The sequence below is a fragment of the Bos grunniens genome, chromosome 6 (assembly GCF_055505025.1).
Source record: "Bos grunniens cultivar Pamir isolate PY7600 chromosome 6, Bosgru_T2T1.0, whole genome shotgun sequence".
NCBI lineage: Eukaryota > Metazoa > Chordata > Mammalia > Artiodactyla > Bovidae > Bos > Bos grunniens.
This window is the reverse complement of record NC_141170.1, coordinates 99870350-99891766: the sequence shown is the minus strand read 5'-3', so window position 1 is coordinate 99891766 and position 21417 is coordinate 99870350. Positions and strand designations below refer to the sequence as shown.

General features: G+C 39.2%; 1 long non-coding RNA gene across 14 annotated transcripts in view; it reads right to left on the bottom strand.

Moving 5' to 3' along the window:
• The window catches only part of LOC147371092 (uncharacterized), a 385877-nt gene extending 378520 nt beyond the window's left edge, over nucleotides 1-7357 (bottom strand). For 5 of the 14 annotated variants that reach the window (XR_015165810.1, XR_015165808.1, XR_015165807.1 and 2 more), the window contains exons 1-3: nucleotides 7310-7330; nucleotides 5512-5625; nucleotides 3453-3970 (exon numbers count right to left, since the gene is read on the bottom strand). This is a non-coding gene — a long non-coding RNA (uncharacterized LOC147371092). Of the gene's footprint in view, nucleotides 1-3452; nucleotides 3971-5511; nucleotides 5626-7309 lie in introns of all 14 variants that reach the window. The other 9 variants (XR_015165809.1, XR_015165819.1, XR_015165820.1 and 6 more) reach the window with 6 other exon arrangements.
• Nucleotides 7358-21417: the final 14060 nt, after the last annotated feature.

Below are 21417 nucleotides of genomic sequence, written 5' to 3'. Positions count from 1 at the left end.
GTTTGTGCTTCTTCCAGTCCAGCGTTTCTCATGATGTAATTTGCATAGAAGTTAAATAAACAGAGTGACAATATACAGCCTTGACGTACTCCTTTTCCTATTTGGAACCAGTCTGTTGTTCCATGTCCAGTTCTAACTGTTGCTTCCTGACCTGCATACAGATTTCTCAAGAGGCAGGTCAGGTGGTCTGGTATTCCCATCTCTTTCCGAATTTTCCACAGTTTCTTGTGATCCACACAGTCAAAGGCTTTGGCATAGTCAATAAAACAGAAATAGATGTTTTTCTGGAACCAATATTGTTAAATTATGCTGCTTGAAGCCATCTACAGATTCAAAGCAATTCTCATCAAAACTTTAACGTCATTCTTCACAGAAACAGAAGAAACATCCTAAAATTTGTGTGGAACTACAAAAGACTCTGAATAGCCAAAGCAATCCTGAGAAAAAGAATAAAGTTGGAGGTATCGTGCTTCCTGATTTCAAACTGTACAACAAAGCCATAGCAATAAGAACAGTATGGAACTGGGAACTGGTGCAAAAATAGACACATGAACCAATGAACAGGACACAGAGCCCAGAATTACATCCTGGCACATACAGTTAACCAATATTCAACAAGGAAGCCAAGAATACTCAACAAGGAAAAGACAGAGTTCTCAAGAAATAATCCTGGGGCAACTGGAGAAGGTCACACAGATCAGAAAAACGGGATCCTTATCTCACACTACCCACAAAACAGTAACTTGAAATGAATCAATGACTTAAACATAAAGCCTGATATCATAAAAATCCTAGAAGACAATATAGGAAAGAAGCTTCTTGACATTGGTCTTGGCAGCAATTTTTTGGACATGATGCCAAAAGCACAGACAACAAAACCAAGAATTAACAAGTGGAACTACAAAACTCAAAAGCTTCCCAGAGCAAAAGAAACAATTAAGAGGGTAGCACTGACATACCATCATGTGTAAAACAGACAGCCAGTGGGAAGCTGCTATATAACAAGGGCGCTCAGCTCAGTGCCCCGTGATGACCTAAGGCGTGGGATGGGGAGGACGGGAGAGAGCTTCAAGAGGGAGGGGATATAGCTTATTCATGTTGTTGTACAGCAGAAAGCAACACAACATTGTAAAGCTATCCTCCTATAATCAAAAATAAATTTTAAAAAATAGATAACTAATTAGAACCTGCTGTATAGCACAGGGAACTCTACTCAATACTCTGTAGTGGCCTATATGGGAAAAGACTATTTAGAAAAAAGAACATATACACACACACACACACATATATATATCTAATTCACTTTGCTGTAATCGGTAAAAATTTTTAAAAAGAAAATTAAAAGATTACCTACAAAAAGGGAGAAAATTTGGCAAACCATGTATCAGATAAAAAGTTCATACCCGAATTTATAAAGAACTCATACAAGTTAATAACAAATAAAAACAAACATCCAGTTAAAAAGTGAGCAAAAGAACTAAATAGGTTTTTTTTCAAAGAGGACATCAAAAGGGCCAACACACACAGGAAAAGATGCTCAACATCGCTAGTCATCAGGAAAACACAAATCAAAACCACACTGAGATACCACCTCATACTTGTTAGAACAGCTAATATCAAGAAGACAAGAGAGAACAGGTGCCAGCAAAAAAAAAATGTTAAAAAGGAAGCCCATATTAACACTGTTGCTGAGAATGTAAACTGGTCCAACCACTGTGGAAAACAATATGAAAATTCCTCAAAAAAATTAAAAATAGATCTAGCCCAGTTCAGTTCAGTCGCTCAGTCATGTCCAACTCTTTGCAACCCCACAGACTGCAGCACACCAGGCCTCTCTGTCCATCACCAACTCCCGGAGTTTACTCAAACTCATGTCCACTGAGTCGGTGATGCCATCCAATCATCTCATCCTCTGTCGTCCCCTTCTCCTCCCGCCTTCAATCTTCCCCAGCATCAGGGTCCTTTCAAATGAGTCAATTCTTCACATCAAGTGGCCAAAGTATTGGAGTTTCAGCTTCAACATGAGTCCTTCCAATGAACAGATATAGCCCACAGTCCAGCAATTCCACTTCTGAATATAAGCCCAAAAGAAATGAGAACAGAATTCTGAAGAGCTATATCCTATCTTTTTTGAAGTATTTATTCACAATAGCCAAGATATGGAAACATATCTTTTCTCATACCTTTGGGAGTGGAAAAAGCTGTAATTATTATTGATACAATAAATGAGTCTGAAAAGTAGAATTAACTCTAAGTCATAACAAGTGAAAGATTACTCTGTTACTTCCAGTGAAGATCACAGCCTGAAGATATACAACTACATGGCTGAATGAGAAAGATAGAACAGAGTAAGAAGGGAAATGGGGCAAAGGAAAAATAAAGGTGGAATATGCCACAGAGAGAAAAAGACGGGTCTCTAGCCTTCCTCAATTCAGACGGTGACCTTGGTAAAGCTACCACAATTCTTGTCTGAAATTATATAATATCCTGATTGGTGGAAGTAAGTTATTATGTGTCCTTTGTATTAATACAAAAGGAGAACAGAAGATTTCAATTATTTTTGAAGAACACCTGAAGCATATCCTTTGGAAATCTGTGGATTATATACAACTAGCCCGCAAGTATTTACTAAAGAGAAGAACATGGCAAAGTTTTTTCTTTCCTTTTTGGCTCCTAATTGTCTCAAAATTCCTGACATAAGTAATTAGGCAAAAATAAAATGCAAAAGGAATTCCTACTGGCATTTGGCAATATAAATATTATGTGTACAGGGATGATGTTTTGTTAACATCCTGAAATCCTGTTTTCAATTTCCTCCATTCTTTTATATAATAAAGTTTTAGTTATGTCTCCGGATACAGGGTAAACTAGGCAAAGTTTAAAGCCCTGCCTTCCTAATTACTCTTTTTGTAAAATATCCTAAAAGTTCACTTAATTGATTCCTTCAGGAGTTTAAACACAATGGCACTAAAAAATTTACATGTGATGAAATGCTTGACATAAGACTCAAATAGTGAGGTTATGCCATATTTGTCTGGTCTTACTTGAATTATCCATTCTCCAATCTAACGGAGCAAGTATTCAGTTTTCCAATTCTTTGATTAATATTCCTAACGACCAAAAAAAAAAAAAAAAGTGTGTGGCGGAGTATTTTTTTGCAACTCTGAGAGATTATACCAATCTTCCTTAAACAGAACACTATCCCTTAACCACATTTTTATTATGTATTATAGCCAATTGAAAAATCACTTACAAAAGACTTAGAAAATGCTTAAACAAAATGTGACACTGATACACACACACACACACAGGAACATTATTCAGCCTATAAAAGGAAGGAAATTCAACATGGACAAAACTTGAGGGCATAATACAGGGGCTGAGGACATGCTGAGTGAAATAAACTAGTCACAACAGTACAAATACTTCATGATTCCACTTATATGAAGTACCTGGAGAAGTCAAATTCACAGGAACAGTAGCTGGCAGGCAAGTTGCGAATCCTCCAGTGTGGGTGGCTTCCAAAAGCTGTCAGCAGGGCCGCCGCTGACCACACAGATTTACCCATAAAATGGCAACGGCTTTTCTAAGCAAAGTGGTGGTTTCTAACCACGAAACCTCCACTAAGTCAGAGCTGTTGCACAAGCAAGCCCCACACACGCACCACACTCCTGTTGGGAGCCCCTTCGGGTTGAGGTCCCAGTGGGTGCAAAGCCACGCAAACCCTTGGCCTAGTGTCTCTCCAACCTCCTGCTGCTGCGCACGCAGCCGACTCAGGCTTTTTAAAGCAGGCACGTGCGAACTAGGCACGTCATCAAGAGGCGCCACCAGAACTGTTCACCCGGTGAAGAGGCTTGGAAGCTAGTTGTCTATTGCAGAATGAACCCAAAGTACCAGCAAATGGATGTAGTTCCTTTGGCTGTGAAATAATGTGGAAAGCTGTATCGTTTTCTTGGGAAATGGTGTTACCCTAGTGAAAGAAAAGTAAAATTTACACTTTCTGTTGTATAAATAAAATAAAAAGAAATCTTGAGAGCAGAAAGTAAGATTGTGGGAGGAGCAAATGGGTAATTGCTTGCTGCTGCTGCTGCTAAGTCGCTTCAGTTGTGTCCGACTTTGCGCGACCCCATAGACGGCCTCCTGCCAGGCTCCTGTGTTCCTGGGATTCTCCAGGCAAGAACACTGGAGTGGGGTGCCATTGCCTTCTCCGGGGTAACTGCTTAATGAGTACAATTTCAGTTTTGCAAGGCAAAGAGTTCTGGATGTGGATGGTGTTGACTGGTGGCAAAACAATGTGAATAAACTTGACACCACTGTATTGTACACTCAAAAACAGTTAAAATGGTAAATTTTTATGTTTTTTAATTTTATCATAATTAGAAATAATTTTTAAAAGATTCATGTTTTCTTGATCTTACTCCAATTATGTGTTGTCTATTCATCTTTTCAAAAAGGCATAGAAGTAAGCAGGAATACATTCTAAGCGATTCAAATAATGCATAATTGTTAAAGCAAAACAATAAATTCCTCCTTAACTGTTTCTTTGCCCAGGGTCACAGGTGATGGGTATTCTTCTAGTTTTTGTTGTCTATGGGATAGGTATAAATCTAGAGATAAAATGTATATATTTGACATATACTTATTATTGGATATGATAATGTGATATCTTTTAACCTAAATGGAGTCATGTAGTGTACATAGTTCTCAGACTTGCTTTTTAAATTTAATGTCTTAGAGATATTTCCAACTTGATGCATACAGCTTTTCCTCATTGTTTTTAACAGCTGCACAGCATTCCCTTGATGAATTTGCTACCATTTGTTTAACCATTTCTCTACTAAGGAGACACTGAAATTGTCTCTTCTTTCATTTTCAAATGTTTGTCCTTGGTAAAGGTCCAGTCTGCTGAATAGTGTACTAAAATCTTTGCATGGAAGTATGCCTAGCACCTGCCATAGTCCCTCAAAGGTATGTGAGTTAAGTAACATCTTAGATTCAGGTTCTTTGAGGCTTTGACTTCTACTTACTATACCTTAAAATAGTAAAGAAAATCTCTGTGTGTGTGTGTGTGTGTGTGTATACTTAACACATACCAAATATATAAATATGAATTATAACAAATGAGAGTACAAATTTTAAAAAACTAAATAGAAATTTGGACTACAGAGGATTTGCTTGGCATTGCTAAAACTGACCAAGAATCATTTTTCCCATGCAAACTATTAATTGCAAATCCAGGGTTTGCTAGAACGAAGATAAGCAATTTGAGTATCTTCTTTCCCTCTCCCAATTTGCTGCTTCAAAAGCAGAGAGAATACTTCAAAACACTTTTTCATCTTCTTAAAAGGAGGATAAAATGGAAGGTGATGAAGCCCACATGAAACGAAATCATTCCTTCAGAGAAAGCAGTCCATAAAGCTAATGACAAGCCTTTCTAGGCGGCTCAGTGGCAGATAATCTGCCTGAAACACGGGAAACCCCCGGGTTCAATCCCTGAGTTGGGAACATCACCTGAAGAAGGAAATGGCAACTCCCTCCAGTATTCTTGCCTGCAGAATCCCATGGAGAGAGGAGCCTGGCAGGGCTGCAGTCCATGGGGTCGCAAGAGTCCCGACTTATCTCCAACTGAGCATGCACGCAAAGATAATGATCCATTAGAGTTATTTAATACAAAGGTACTTGAACTTTCAAACCAAGACAATAAGTTGAATAGTATTAGTGTATTTTATAAATGCTACAATTCTTTGAATACTTTCCCCAGGTATATGATCTTATTGAATCCTCTCAACTCTCTAAGGTAGCTGTTATTACCTGTATTTCACAGGTGAGGGTATTATAATTTAAAGTGATTAAGCTATTGAGCATGTGCACCACAACTAGAGTCTGAAGTTCTCATAAGCTAAGACCTGACACAGCAAGATGAATAAATCAAGTGATTAAGTTATTTCTTGAAGGTCACTTGGTTTGGAAGAGCAGAAACATTACTTAAGCCCAAGTCTGTTAGACTCTCAAGACCTGTATGTTAGACACTCAGACCGTATTGCTGTCAGCTGCAACAGCTTTACAAGCCTTAGGGAATCCTTTGTAGCACTTTAAGCCAGATCTTGAACTACCAGGTTTTGGTTGTTTTTGTTTTGTTTTGTTTTTTATTTTAAAAACAAATAGATGAGAGAAAACAAAAGATTGCAGAAAAAGGTATCTCCTGATCCTCCTATCCCCCTCCTCCAAAAAGGGAAGGCGAAAAACCAGCTACAAAAACTTCTCCCCGCAATGTCTGAAGAGGATCAGAGCCCCAGGTCCCATTTGTAAGGGTCATTTTGCTATCTTCCAATTCCTCTGAGCTCCAGCCCATTTTCTACTCAAGATACACTGCCTTCCCTGGCAAATATAATCACAAATATTGTGCTATGATGATATCCTTCCCTTTTGGCTTCCTTCTCTGCTCCTCAAGAATTGAACTTGATAGAGAACACTTGGGCTTAAGAAGGTCCGTTAACTGCTTAGGGGCTTTGTTCATATACACGAGGAACACAGGTTCAAGGAATCCCTATATTATGTAAAAATTCAAGCCTGAAGCCACGTTAACCCTATTTGTGGTTTCACAATATAAGTGAAGACAAAATCTGATGCCAGGACATTTCTATGTTTTTTTGTTTGTTTGTTTTTAAGCTCAACTAGAACAATGGGTGATCTTATCAATAGAGTACTTGATCTTATCAATAGAGTACTTTGACTCTCTTTTCTCATAACCTGTACCAGTAATGTTGTGAAGAATCAGCAAGTAAAAAGAAGGTAAATAGAAAGGATGAATTGAACAAATACACAATGAACAAATAAATAGCCAAAAATATGTAACAAACCTGTAATTTAAATGTTTCTCACTTTGTTCATTGTTGTGTTTATGCAATTCAAAAAAGCAAGAAAAACTAAAAGTAACGGAGGTAAAAAACTGAAAAGCAAGCAACCTGAAGGTCTTCAGTATTGCTGCTGCTAAGTCACTTCAGTCGTGTCCGACTCTGTGTGACCCCATAGACGGCAGTCCACCAGGCTCCCCCGTCCCTGGGATTCTCCAGCAAGAACACTGGAGTGGGTTGCCATTTCCTGGTACCAACTAATTTAGTATTCAGGGATACTATGAAAGTTTTTTCTACATGGGCCATTAGCTGCCACCTCTAGCACTTCTTTTTCAAGCTATTTTTCTCACTATTTGAAATAAATTTTTAAAAAATTGAAACAAATACAGTGAAAGCATTCCAAAACAGATTGGCCTCATACTAAGCTCCCATCTCTTCCAGCCTTGGCCATTTACCTAGTGCCATGACCCGAATCCTTATGCTCAATTGTCCTGGTTCCCTGGTCACCATTCCTCAGGCTGGGGTTGCTGTTATCTACCCATTTGCAGTAACATTTGGGAAAGCGAGTACCAAGAGGTACCCATTTGGATCACCTGGGCTCCACACATTTTCCTCCCTGCCTCATTGTGTAGTAACTGGTCCACCTCTTCCTCATAATTAGAGTCAATTACCCTGCCAAGATGTTGACCCGTTTTCTTGCACATTAGTCCTAGGATACAAGGAGCCCAAAGGGTGTAGATTAAAATTTAATGGTTCCCTTACTGAGTCCCCTGCTAAAAGCATGCTTTTTTGGAAACCTAAATCCTCCTTAACCTCTCAGAGCCCAGAGTTGTGAGAATAGGAATCATAGAATTTCCAATGGGTCATTGGAAGTAATGGTAAATGGAGCCACTCCTTCTTCCAACCTTTGTTTTCCTTTCCTGTTGGGAGCAAAATGCCACATAAGGTCTTTAATTCAGTGCGTATACTGTGCCCTAGAGGATGGAATGTCATCCACACAAACTATCATCTCCAAAGTGAGCACTTCGGCTCTGTATTGAGTGGGCTTTGTCTGGCCATCAGCTTCTAGGTAGTGCAATATGTGCTATGACCAACTGACCCCACAGTCGTGAGTCCTTTCCCACACCAATTTGATATAAAGTGTGCCCCTTGTTCTGAGGCAGTGCTATGTGGGATTTCACACCAGTGGACTCAGTACCTATATCTTCCAGAAGTGTACTGGCTAAGGCACTGTGGACAGAAACAACAAAAAACAAACCCATGCCTGGAATATACATATATTCTTGTGAGAATGAACCACTGGCCTTTTCAGGGTAGTGAGGGCTCAATAATATAATCAGCTTGCCAGCGAGAAAAGAATCTTGTGCCGTACTGGGAGCTCAGTTCTGACTTCATTGCTGTCTGATTAGAGTCTACAGTAGCAATAGGTAGTTGAGTCTTGGTAAGCAGGAGTCCATGACATTGGGTCCATGATCACCTACATCTTTGTCACTGTTATTTGTGTGCCTATCCTGCCAGCACTGGGCAGACAAAGACAGAGGCTGGCTAACATTAAAGCTGGTTGGGTTATATTGTCCACTTGGCTGTTTAGTGCCTATTCTGTACTGAATGTTCTCTGGTGGACATGAACTACTGATAGAAAGAACTTTCTATCTTGTGCCCAGTTAGGTTGGTTGCTCAGTCATGTCCAACTCTTTGCGACTCCGTGGACTGAACATGCCAGGCTTCCCTCTCCATCACCAACTCCCAGAACTTGCTCAAACTCATGTCCATAGAGTCAGTGATGCCATCCAACCATCTCATCCTTTGTTGTCCCCTTCTCCTCTTGCCTTCAATCTTCTCCAGCATCAGGGTCTTTTCCAATGAGTCAGCTCTTTGCATCAGGTGGCCAAAGTATTGAAGTTTCAGCTTGAGCAACAATCCTTCCAATGAATATTCCGAGTAATTTCCTTTACGATAGACTGGTTGGATCTCCTTGCAGTCCAAGGGACTCTCAAGAGTCTTCTCCAACACCACAGTTCAAAAGTATCAATTCTTCAGCACTCAACTTTTTTTTTTTTTTTTTTTTGGTGCCCATTCTTACTCACATGTTCCTATCCCAGATTATCTAGTCTCCAATCTTTCAGTCTTTTTATTTCCAAGCTCCTGCTACATCTTTTGCTTCACCCGTAATTCCTATATATTTGAACTAGTGCACCAGGGGCACTTTTCAAAATTGTTCCTGTTGGGAGAACAGGAATATTTCACATTTTTTGAGATCACCCCTGAGTGCGTCTACTGTGCATTTTTGATGCATGCACATATGCATTCATTTAATGTTTACTGAAAACCTACTCTGTGTGCCAATTGCTTTGCCAGGGTTTGGGAATTAAAGAGGAAAAAAGAACAATCTTATTAGTTCAGAGTCCAGGAAAAGTCAGGAAAAAATACATCATAACCGAGACTAGCAGTATTAATAGCATGCTGTCAAGGAAACAGATATAAATATTAGATGTTTTAAAGATAGAAATTACCAAGTAGCAAAAAATATTAGCTCACAGACTGAACATGCATAGCTTCACAAAATTACAGTTTTAAGTAAAAATAATTAATGTACAACCTGCAAATGTGATTATCAGTCTGTTGAGATGAAACCAAGTGTATGCTCTGGGTAAGTTGGCAAGAAAGTACCCATTAATACTGTAAGTGTAGCACACCAAGTTTCTGAGATGATGTAATTCCTCTTTTTTCAAACACGTGGATCGGGGTAGATGTCAGGAGCCACCTGCCAACATTGGGATGGATTGCCACCTTGGGAAAGTGATGGGAGATAGCGCCAAAGGAGGCAAAGAGAGAAAAGGGAGAAGGGTGTGCAAAAACAAAGATGAAGTATCACAGGACAATGTGTTCCTAAATAATAGAGACGTGCTTATTACAGTTCACTCCGTGTGGTTTCTGGCACAACCCCTCAAAATAAGTCAATTAGATATAGGCAAATGTTCTTGGCATTGCAAAATGATCGGTCAAGGGTCCAAAAAGGAAATGATATCCCAACTGAGATTTTGAAATAAAAACTCAAGTTACTCTAAAAGGAAGAAGGCCAACAGTGTACTCCAAAAGAAGGTGTTATACATCCCAAATTCTAGGTCTCAATCTAGGAGCCGAGGTGAAAACAAGGGACCTCAACTTAGGAGACACCTCCTGTCAGCAGCAGTCAAAGAGTATCTAGACCCCCAAACAAACATTATATTAAACCCAGACCTTGAAGAATGTTTCCTCTCCTCTAAGTGTAGAAAGAGGGGAAAAAAAAAAAAAAGCTAACTAAATTTCAACAAAATGAGCATTGAAACATTTGGTCAGCTACCCATGTCTTTAAGAAGTCCAAAAATGCTTAAGAAATCTGGCTATGTCTATCATGGAAAATATGGAATTACAATACTTCCAAACCTTCCTAGATTTTATCATAAAGTACCTCAGACCTCTGATATGACTCATCCATCCTAACGATGAGGGTGAAAACCAAAACATGTTTCTTGGTGGATGAGCTTACATTACCGAGTGAACTACAACAGGCAAATCCAGAATTATTATCAAGACATCATGTTCATTCTTGGCATGACAGGCATTCAACACCATCTGACAGTAAAAGATATTTTGTGATAAAGGGAGCCTTTCCCAAAGAGTGGGTGTATTTTTGCCAGTGACTGGCAAAGGACTGTTTATAAAGTTTAAACAAGTAAATGATAATTTTTAAAAAGGCATTAAGTGAGAATCATTTAAGTACCTAAAGAGTTCAGCTACACATGAAGTTAGGGGCATAAAACATTTCACCCTTGAGGAATGTGCCAACCTATGAGCCCTCATAGGTAACTAAAATCACTCTGTGGGGGCTGTGCATACCTCAATGGCAAACTTGTCCATAACAGGATTCATGTAAAATTTGTCTTATACCAATACATATTCAGATCAGATCAGTCGCTCAGTTGTGTCCAACTCTTTTCGACCCCATGAATTGCAGCACACCAGGCCTCCCTGTCCATCACCAACTCCTGGAGTTGACTCAAACTCACGTTCATGGAGTCAGTGATGCCATCCAGCCATCTCATCCTCTGTCGTCCCCTTCTCTTCCTGCCCGCTCCCAATCCCTCCCAGCATCAGAGTCTTTTCCAATGAGTCAACTCTTCGCATGAGGTGGCCAAAGTACTGGAGTTTCAGCTTTAGCATCATTCCTTCCAAAGAAATCCCAGGGCTGATCTCCTTCAGAATGGACTGGTTGGATCTCCTTGCAGTCCAAGGGACTCTCAAGAGTCTTCTCCAACACCACAGTTCAAAAGCATCAAGTCTTCGGTGCTCAGCGTTCTTCACAGTCCAACTCTCACATCCATACATGACCACAGGAAAAACCATAGCCCTGATTAGACGAACGTTTGTTGGCAAAGTAATGTCTCTGCTTTTGAATATGCTATCTAGGTTGGTCATAACTTTCCTTCCAAGGAGTAAGTGTCTTTTAATTTCATGGCTGCAGTCACCATCTGCAGTGATTTTGGAGCCCAGAAAAATAAAGTCTGACACTGTTTCCACTGTTTCCCCATCTATTTTCCATTAAGTGATGGGACCAGATTAGTAATCCAATATATGCTAAATACTGTTAAAATCCAATTTTAGACCATTGTTCCTGTGAAATATAATATGGCCATAAAATTCCTTTTCATTAGACTTGTCTATTTGATTCACTTCTTTCCTCATAGCTAATTAATGTCAGACTAAGTCCTGGATTCTAAAACTTATTCATTTAAAAAGAGTTGTTCACTGATTCTGTATAGCAATGAAGAGCATTTTCAAATACCAAATGTTTTTTTTTTCCTTGGAGGTAAGAAGAGGTTTATGGAAACATTCACTTTAGACAAAAACTTAAAGTTAATTCTCCCATAGTCTTCACCAAATATATATATATATATATATATATATATATATATATATATATATATCTTTTAGAAGAAAAAATATATTAAAATTAATGTCAAAACTGTGTTTTTAATAAAATTTTATAAAACTGAAATCTCTAAGGTAAAATACTAGGGTTATTTGATGAGGAAATAATTAAATAGATTATACTTTGTAGCCTATCCACCTGTCATCATAAATATTACTTTGTTGTATCATAACAGAGCATATCTACTACCTGGAAGAACCAAGATAATTTAATACTCCATGGTTAACTCCAGCAACTGTTTACCATGGATATTCCCCTTTCAATTTGCACTTTGCTTTTGAAATACTCAGCTCTTATGAGTTTTACTAGCATAAGAATGAAAATAAGTATTATTAATACTATAAAATTAAAAATTATCAATTAATATGTCTAAACATTTGACAGTATGCTCTTTCCTACAAGTAACAGAAACCCTACAGAATTTTAGACACCAAGAAAATCTATTGCCTCACATAATAGAGACTCAGAGAAAATTCAGGTTTCAGGGCAAGTAACTTAAGTGTCATCTAAACCAAAGGTTATTACATCTTTCTTTTTTTCTCTCCTTGCTTTGACCTGATTCACAGACTAATTAGATAGATGATGAATCAGGACCAAATGCCCAATCCAGGCAATAAAAGGAAATACACTGTCCTCTGATGTGGATGAGTATCTCTTAGGATTAAAGTCATTTTCTAGAATATGCACCTGGAGAAGGCAATGGCACCCCACTCCAGTACTCTTGCCTGGAAAATCCCATGGATGGAGGAGCCTGGTGGGCTGCAGTCCATGGGGTTGCTAAGAGTCAGACACAACTGAGCGACTTCACTTTCATGCATTGGAGAAGGAAATGGCAACCCACTCCAGTGTTCTTGCCTGGAGAATCCCAGGAATGGGGGAGCCTGTTGGACTGCCGTCTATGGGGTCACACAGAGTCGGACACGACTGAAGCAACTTAGCAGCAGCAGCAACAGCAGAATATGCACCAGTTGATTTCACTTCACAGTTCATTGGCTAGAATTGGGTAATATTTCCATTCTTGGACCTATCACTAGCACGGATAATCAACTTAGGAGAACTAGTTACACTACTGTAGCTGGGATACGGTCACCTTCTCTTGGGGACACATAAATGCATACAGGAGCATGTATACCTGAATAAATTCAAGTTTTATTAGGAAGAAGAGAAAAATGAACAGTGGGCAGGCAACCAAAAGTGTGTCTTTACAGTAACTGCATTAGAATTATGAAAGTTAAACATTGAGGGTAAAACTGGGTAGAGCATTGCTCAGAAGGTAAGGATTTGAGATTAAAAATCTAAATCAAGTTAAGAAAATATTTCTTTTTGTAGAACAAGGGATAGAGGTAACAACAACAACAAAAATCCTGTAAACAGAGATTAAATTTAAGACAATACATCTTTCAAGGATAAATATCTATCAGTATTGAAAAGTAAACAATTAGAAAAATTCCAGTCCAAATGCTATAGTTTATAAACATGGAAACCAAAGCTTAAGAATTTAAATTGTTCAAGATCACATAAGAAATCAGTGATAGGCAGATATGCTAAAATTCATGGTTTTCTTCCTGAATTCAATTCAATTCTACACCAACATCATGTTTTTCACTGGACGTCATTTCCAGGAATAAAGATAGGTGCATTATAATTTTTTGATAAAAAAATCATTACTCTAAATTGTACAAAATACTCTTATGTCAGCACTAGCAATGGAAATGAAGCACCTCTTTTTTAATTTAGCATCCTACATTATTGAAGAAAATTATTAATCTTGATACCAATAACTTATTATGTACTATGTGCCTGGCATTTTACCAGGTGCTTTATAGTCATTACTGCTAATCATTCCAACATCCTAAAGATAAGGTAAGGTAAGTCACTTCAGTCGTGTCCGACTCTGCACGACCCCATAGACAGCAGCCCACCAGGCTTCCCCGTCCCTGGGATTCTCCAGGCAAGAACACTGGAGTGGGTTGCCATTTCCTTCTCCAATGCATGAAAGTGAAAAGTGAAAGTGAAGTTGCTCAGTCGTGTCCGACTCTTCACGACCCCATGAACTGTAGCCTACCAGGCTCCTCCATCCGTGGGATTTTCCAGGCAAGAGTACTGGAGTGGGGTACCATTGCCTTCTCCGAACATCCTAAAAGGGAACTCAATATCCACTTTTGAAGATGAACTGAGGCTTGAAGGCTTTCAGTTACTTGACTGTGATCAAATTGGTTCTAGATTAAGATTTAAACCTAGGTTTGTTTTCACTTTAAAGCTCATTCAAGCTACTCGCATTCACCAAAAGAAATTCTGTTAAATACTTGTCCTGCTAGATGATCCATTAAAAAAAAAAATCCCAGGTCAAATAAATTTGAGAATCACTGTGCTTTATATCCCTGTCATGGGGATTAAAGATGTACAGTGTAGTCTTTAAAAGTATGAGAAATTTTACCAAAAAAAAAAAATTTATCCAACTCAGTTTAACTACTGTTTCCTGTCATTTGAAGATTAAATCATTTTTTACTAATAGACATCAATATTCAGGGAAATAATGTCCAGTGGCACCCACTTTGGGAAATTCTGCACTGCATTATTTGACATACAAAACACATAATGGATGTTAACAATCAAATTACATTTGAATGATAGTATCAATATGAAATTATACTAAACATATGCAAGCAGTTTAGGAGTCTTACTATGAAATGATTTTAGTTTTACAATTGCAGCTCGCAAATGTCAAATCTTGCTTTCCCACTGAGTAGCAGGTCTCTTTACAACATCTTGATCAAATTACCTTTTTCAGTTATGGTTACTTTTCACATTCAAAACTTAGTATCAAAAAACAATAGAGAAAATCAGTGAAACAAAAGGCTGATTGTTGAGATCAATAAATTGATAAACTCCTAGCCAAACTGAATAGCAAAATATGTTATAGTGCAGTTCAGTCGCTCAGTCTCATCTGACTCTTTGCGATCCCATGGACTTCAGCACGCCAGGCCTCCCTATCCATCACCAATTCCCAGAGTTCACCCAAACTCATGTCCATTGAGTCGGTGATACCATCCAACCATCTCATCTTTTGTCGTCCCCTTCTCTTCCTGCCCTCAATCTTTCCCAGCATCAAGGTCTTTTCAAATGAGTCAGCTCTTCGAATCTGGTGGCCAAAGCATTGGAGTTTCAGCTTCAACATCAGTCCTTCCAATGAACACTCGGGACTGATCTCCTTTAGGATGGACTGGTTGGATCTCCTTGCAGTCCAAGGGACTCTCAAGAGTCATCTCCAACACCACAGTTCAAAAGCATCAGTTCTTTGGCACTCAGATTTCTTCACAGTCCAACTCTCACATCCATACATGATCATTGGAAAAACCATAGCCTTGACTAGACAGACAGAAGCCACAAATTACCATTTACAGGAATGGGAGAGGTAACAACTAGGATATGTCCATATAAGTAAAAGAATAACAGGAGAATATTATGAACAACTTTATGCCAATAAATTCAACATCTTAAATGACATGGTCAGATTTCCAGAAAGATACTGCAAAAAAGCTCACCCAAGAAGATAATCTAAACAGCTCTGTTTCAATGAAATTGAATTTGTAGTCAAAAACCTTCCCAAAAAGAAAATTCTAGGCCAGATGTCTTCAATGGTGAGCTCTAACAAATATGTAAGGAATAAACAATATCAATTTTACACAGACATTTCCAGAAAATAAAATGAAAGAAAGTAAAAGTGAAGTCGCTCAGTTGCATCCAACTCTTTGTGACCCCAGGGACTGTAGCCCACCAGGCTCCTCCATCCATGGAATTTTCTAGGCGAGAGTACTGCAGTGGGTTGCCATTCCTTCTCTAGAGGATCTTCCTGGCTCAGGTATCGAACCTGGGTCTCCCACATTGCAGACAGATGCTTTACCATCTGAGCCATCAGGGAATCCCCATGAGAACCATTTCCCAATTCATCCTATGAAGCAAGCATTACTGATACCAAAACTAGACAAAATATATCACAATAAAACTATAGAACAATATTTTTCATCATTAAAGAGAAAATTCTAAACAAAAACTTTAGAGGACTGAATCTAAATATATATTAAAATTATGATATATCACAACCAAATGGGATTTATATCAGGAATGGAAGGAAAAATGTAATTTTTCTCAAAAATCAATTAATATAATTCAATATATTGAGATTAAAAAGTTAAAAACTCTTGATCATTTAAATAAGTACAGAAAAAGCATCCGAGAAAATCCAACATGCATTTCCCACTTAAAAAAAAAAAAACCTCCCAGAAACAGGGGGGAACTTTTCAACCCCATAAAGATCATCTAATGAGGTGGATGAAACTGGAGCCTATTATACAGACTGAATTAAGCCAGAAGGAAAAACACCAATACAGTATACTAACGCATATATATGGAATTTAGAAAGATGATAACAATAACCCTGTGTAGGAGACAGCAAAAGTGACGCTGATGTATGGAACAGTCTTATGGACTCTGTGGGAGAGGGAGAGGGTGGGAAGATTTGGGAGAATGGCATTGAAACATGTAAAATATCATGTATGAAACGAGATGCCAGTCCAGGTTCAATGAACGATACTGGATGCTTGGGGCTAGTGCACTGGGACGACCCAGAGGGATGGTATGGGGAGGGAGGAGGGAGGAGGGTTCAGGATAGGGAGCACATGTATACCTGTGATGGATTCATTTTGATATTTGGCAAAACTAATACAATTATGTAAAGTTTAAAAATAAAATTAAAAAAAAGATATTAAAAAAAGAATGCCAAAGAAGAAACACATTACATTTATAGGAAAAAAAAAAAAAGAAAATCCTTTGGCTAACAGCTGAGGTAAAAGTGACATTTTTCCACTAAGATAAAGAACAAAAAGATGTCATTGCTCATCACTTTTATTCATCATAATACTAGAGGTTTTGGCTACCACAATAAAGTGTGAAAAAGACATATACAGCATCCAGACTGGAAAGTAAAAAGTAAAACTGTTTTAGTTCACAGATGAAGTAACTGTCTATGTAGAAAATCTGGTGAAATATGTGAAATAGCTACTAGAACTAGTAAGTAAGTTTAGCAAGAATAAAAGGTCAATAACCAAGTCAATTTTACCCTTGTATATGACAGAAGCTATCATAAATTAAAAATTTTGAAATTATCTATAATAACATCATAAATATGAAATATTTAGGGATAGATTTGAAAAAAGATGTAAAGGACCAATCCACTGAAAAATTACAAAATTTGCTGCAGAAAATTAAAGAAAGTCCAAAAGTATGGAGAAAGATATTGTGCACATGGATTGGAAGATTCAATAATATCAAAATGTCAGTTTTCCCTAAATTGATAAGTAGAGTCCATGCAATGCCAGTCAAAATCCAAGCAGGCTTTTTCTGTAGGAAGTTACAAGCTGAAAGGAAAGGCAAAAGATCTAGAAGAGCCATAAGCCTTGGAAAATGAAGGGTAAAGTCAGAGAATTTATGTTCAGTTCAGTTCAGTCACTCAGTCATGTCTGACTCTTTTTGACCCCATGAACTGCAGCACACCAGGCCTCCCTGTCCATCACCAACTCCCGGAGTTCACCCAAACCCATGTCCATGGAGTCAGTGATGCCATCCAGCCATCTCATCCTCTGTCGTCCCCTTCTCCTCCTGCCCCCAATCCCTCCCAGCATCAGTCTTTTCCAATGAGTCAACTCTTCGCATGAGGTGGCCAAAGTACTGGAGTTTCAGCTTTAGCATCATTCCTTCCGAAGAAATCCCAGGGCTGATCTCCTTCAGAATGGACTGGTTGGATCTCCTTGCAGTCCAAGGGACTCTCAAGAGTCTTCTCCAACACCACAGTTCAAAAGCAGCAATTCTTGAGCGCTCAGCCTTCTTCACAGTCCAACTCTCACATCCATACATGACCACTGGAAAAACCATAGCCTTGACTAGACAGACCTTTGTTGGCAAAGTAATGTCTCTGCTTTTGAATATGCTATCTAGGTTGGTCATAACTTTCCTTCCAAGGAGTAAGCGTCTTTTAATTTCATGGCTGCAGTCACCATCTGTAGTGATTTTGGAGCCCAGAAAAATAAAGTCTGACACTGTTTCCCCATCTATTTCCCATGAAGTGGTGGGACCGGATGCCATGATCTTCGTTTTCTGAATGTTGAGCTTTAAGCTAACTTTTTCACTCTCCACTTTCACTTTCATCAAGAGGCTTTTGAGTTCCTCTTCACTTTCTGCCATAAGGGTGGTGTCATCTACATATCTGAGGTGATTGATATTTCTCCCAGCAATCTTGATTCCAGCTTGTGTTTCTTCCAGGCCGGCGTTTCTCATGATGTACTCTGCATATAGGTTAAATAAACAGGGTGACAATATACAACCTTGACGTACTCCTTTTCCTATTTGGAACCAGTCTGTTGTTCCATGTCCAGTTCTAACTGTTGCTTCCTGACGTGCATACAAATGTCTTAAGAGGCAGGTCAGGTGGTCTGGCATTCCCATCTCTTTCAGAATTTTCCAGTTTCTTGTGATCCACAGTCAAAGCCTTTGGCATAGTCAATAAAGCAGAAATAGATGTTTTTCTGAAACTGTCTTGCTTTTTCGATGATCCAGCAGATGTTGGCAATTTGATCTCTGGTTCCTCTGCCTTTTCTAAAACCAGCTCCAACACTTACCTAACTTCAAATCTTATTATAAAGCTACAATAAAGAAAACAATGTGCTGCTTAAATATAAACAAATAGATCAATGATCACATATACAGATAGACAATTGATATTTTCAAACTGTCCAAAGATATTTTAGAGGAGAAAGGATAGTCTGGCAACAAATTATATTGGAACTATTAGAAATCCACATGCAAAAAAAAAAAAAAAGGATGTATAACAATTAACACAAATGAATTATACACTGAAGTTAACAAGCTAAATCTAGAGGACAATACAGGAAAAATTCTTACTAATCTTGATTTGGGTCACGATTTCATTTTTTGTGTGTGTTTGTTTTGTTTTGTCTTTTATTAATTGATATTGGAGCATAGTTGCTTTACAATATTGTATTAGTTTCTGTTGTACAGCAAAGTGAATCAGTTATACATACACATTTATGCACTCTTTTTTAGATTCCCTTTCCATCTAGGTTATTCTAGGGGAAGTGGTTTAAAAGAGCACAGATCTTGGCTTTTATTCAATGCCTTTAACTCGGCATCACAAGAAAGCAATGAGATGAGGAAAGACTTGCACAGTCTTCAAACAGAAATGAAAGAAGACAGAAAGAATCCAGGAATCCAGGCTCCTAAAAATTCAGAAAAGCTAACTCTTTCTTTCTAGATTCCAGATGGTAAGAAATCATAAGACCTTTAAATAACAGAGGCCCTGGGTGTGTGCTCAGTCATGTCCGACTCTAGCCCGCTAGGCTCTTCTGTCTGTCGTGTTTTCCAGGCAAGAATATTGGAATGGGTTGCCACTCCCTTCTCCGGGGATCCTCCTGACTCAGGGCTTGAACTCGGATCTCCTGCATCTCTTGCGTTGGCAGGCAGATTCTTTACCACTGTGCTGCCTGGAAGGTCCCAACAAAGGCCCAGTAAGACTTAACTGAACTAGAAATTCAGTTCTGCTTTGAGACTGAATTGAGCATAGTGCATTTCCACAAATTATTGTTTCATAGAACATCAAGGTACTTGCCCTTAAGGTCCAAGCTGAGAGAAGCATGGACGGGAGGTAGGAAAGGCATAACCAGGTTTGAGACTTGTATTTGGGAACAAATGTCAGGTACTTATTGGCACGTGAAACTGATTAGAACCAAGTAGATCAAAATCTTCCTAAGGTGTTAAGGACATGGCATTACCAAAGAAATTATACAGACCTTTGACTTCTTGAATATTCAACCAATCCATGGGTGCCCAAACTTACCTGAACAGGAAGTGGACTGCAAAATCTGAGCAACTCCCGAAGAGTATATGCCCAAAGTACACTGGAGATGTGGCCTTGGAGGATAATAGACAAGAAGGAACTTCGAGAAGAGTAGATCTGGGGCCTCACAGAGCAGTGGTCAGGAATGGTTCTTGCAGAGGGCAGAATAAAAATCCAACCTGCAACAGCAGAGGGCCCTTATAATGCCTGCCCTGCAGGAGTCCATTATTGCTGTTTACCAGTCACTGCTGTGTATCTCCCATTCTTCCTCATTTGGAGGGTTTACTGCTCTTACTCTGTCCCTGCTTCACTGTTAAGTATTAGGTATGGAGGCAGGGGGTGAGCAGATAATCTTCCTTTTAAACTCATAGTCACTGGACTGCTGCTGCTAAGTCGCTTCAGTCGTGTCCGACACTGTGCGACCCCATAGACGGCAGCCCAACAGGCTCCCCCGTCCCTGGGATTCTCCAGGCAAGAACACTGGAGTGGGTTGCCATTTCCTTCTCCAATGCATGAAAGTGAAAAGTGAAAGTGAAGTTGCTCAGTCGTGTCCGACTCTTAGCAACCCCATAGATTGCAGCCCACCAGGCTCCTCTGTACATGGGATTTTCCAGGCAAGAGTACTGGAGTGGGGTGCCATTGCCTTCCCATTCTAAAAAACCAGGACCATGTACATTTTTGAATCCTGGTTTCATACTGCTGCTGCTGTTGCTAAGTCGCTTCAGTCGTGTCCGACACTGTGCAACCCCATAGACAGCAGCCCAACGGGCTCCCCCGTCCCTGGGATTCTCCAGGCAAGAACACTGGAGTGGGTTGCCATTTCCTCCCCCAATGCATGAAAGTGAAAAGGGAAAGTGAGTCACTCAGTTGTGTCTGACTCTTAGCAACCCCATGGACTGCTGCCTACCAGGCTCCTCCATCCGTGGGATTTTCCAGACGAGAGTACTGGAATGGGGTGCCATTGCCTTCTCCAAGTCGCTGGACTAGCAGAAGCTATATTTGAATCCTATTAAAAAAAAATATCTGGAGATCATATACATTGAATCTGTGGAGACAGGATAAGTAAATTCCATGAGTACTTTGGCCAACTGATATGAACAGCCAACTCATTGGAAAAGATCCTGATGCTAGAAAAGATTCAAGGCAAAAGGAGAAGAGGGTGGCAGAGGATGAAATGGCTGGATAGCATCACTGATTTAATGGATATGAACTTGGGCAATCTCTGGGAGAGGGTGAGGAACAGGGAAGCCTGGCATGATGCAGTCCATGAGGTTGCAAAGAGTCAGACATGACTTAGTGACTGAACAACAAAGAAATTTAAAACAGATATTTGTTGACCACACTGTGGAAGACTCTGCTCCTTAATTCATTTCCCATTCATTTCCCTTTCTCTTCTTCCTGGTTACACAAATAGGCTACATTTCCTAGTTCCCTTTGCATTTAGGTCTAGCCAGGAGTTGGAGTTCTAGGCAAGGATTCCATTGAATGGAAATGATTGATATCACTTCAGTGGTTGGCACATGTTATTGAATTGTGTCCTCCTCCAGTCCATATGTTGAGGCCCTAACCCCAGTAGCTCAAAATGTGACTATTTGGAGACAGGTGATTAAATTAAACTGAGGCCATTAGGATGGGCCCTATTCAAATCTGGTATCAGGAAAGTTGGACATACAAAGAGACAC